Genomic DNA, 1,645 nt, shown 5'->3' on the forward strand with positions numbered 1-1,645 from the left:
AACCAACCCTCAAGCAGCAAATTAAGTCTACACGAGATGAATTACAAAATCCTGAGAGAAAGAATTTATTGGTAAAAGGCAAGAGCGAGTGAGTGCATTAGAGTGAAGAAATAGCCTTAACACGAGTGCAAACACGAGCGAGAGTGAAAAAAAACATTATTTTTTTTCCGAGTGAATCGTGATATTTTTGTGGTGAGGTATCTACTTTCTATTTTATTTTAATCATTTTTTTCAACAATAAAATTATGTCTCGAGAAGAATTTTTAGAATCGAAATTCCAATATGTGATGCAAGAGTTGCGTAGAATGGTAAGAACTAAATTTGACAAACTGCATGAACAATTGGATCGAGTGGAGGAGAGAGCACGACGGAAGCCAATTTCACCAAGTCGAGGGACAGAGTTAAGACTATCAAGAAAACTGACTATTTGGAAAGAGTCCTATATCATGGTTCCTATTCATCAAGTAATTCGAGACAAAGAGAAGCAAACTCCAAGTTTGAAACCTTTCAAGGTGACAAATGAGAACGTAGAAATTTCTCTTCAAGCGCATCAAGGCGTTCATCTACGGAGAAATATTTACGAAGAGATGAATTTGTCTCGTATGCTTCAAAGTACCCATCCATGGAGGACCAATCACGAAGATATGATTGTGATCCCTATGTAGATGCTTTTCCACTCCTTGAACGAAAGGATTGTCATTCTGATTCATTTGTAACAGCTTCATATTGTAATGGCGAAACGAGGAAAAGAGAAAAAGAAATAAAAAGAAAAGAAAGACAAGAAATGATAATGAGAGAAAATGAGAAAATATGGAATGAAATTGAGAGACGAAAAAAAGAAATGAAAGAAAAAGAACAAGCAATCAAAAAAGAAAAAGAGAGTAAAGAAAAGCAAAAAGAGATTGAGAGTGAAAAAAAATGTGAAAACGAAAAGAAAATTGAAAAAAAGATTGAGGTAAAAACAGAGAGTAAGCAAGAAACGAGTGTTGTTGGAAAAGAAACGAGAGTCGATGAGTTTTCAAAAATAAAAGAAACGACAAAAAAAGATGCAAGAAAACAAGAAATAGTGAGAAATGTGTTCAGTAATCCACATGTGAATTTTTTTCATGTTGTTTCTTTACAGGTTTCTGAAGAATTGATTAATAAGTTTCATTTTCATTATTTTCTAAAGGAAAGAAGGATCACATTGGTTGGTAAAGGTAATCCTAGTCCACATGTGCCACAAGTTAAGGAAGGTAAGTGTTATAACACATTTCAATCTCCACCAACCTATCTGAATGTTTGTGATTATATTGATGATCTGTCCAATTGCCATTCTTTGATTTATGGTGATGTGTTTGTTTTAAAAGATGGCAAAGAGAGCATCCCTAATGAACATTTTGGTGTTGACGAACATGTTGGTGAAGTAGTACTCGATTGGCAGTTACGAAACTTGGTTATGCGTGATAGAGAATGTACATATAAACTTTCCAATTTTTCTGATTGTGGTGGTAACATGCATTCTTTGACCTGTTGTGCAAAACACACATGCATGTACAAGACTCTTCAAAGGGGATTTTTGGTGTGTGAACGCTTGAATATTTGCATTCCTAAATTTCCTCTGATTCATTTGTGAGATAAAACATTGACATGTAAAATGCCTAGT

Source organism: Gossypium hirsutum, chromosome D01 (genome assembly GCF_007990345.1).
Source record: "Gossypium hirsutum isolate 1008001.06 chromosome D01, Gossypium_hirsutum_v2.1, whole genome shotgun sequence".
Taxonomy (NCBI): domain Eukaryota; kingdom Viridiplantae; phylum Streptophyta; class Magnoliopsida; order Malvales; family Malvaceae; genus Gossypium; species Gossypium hirsutum.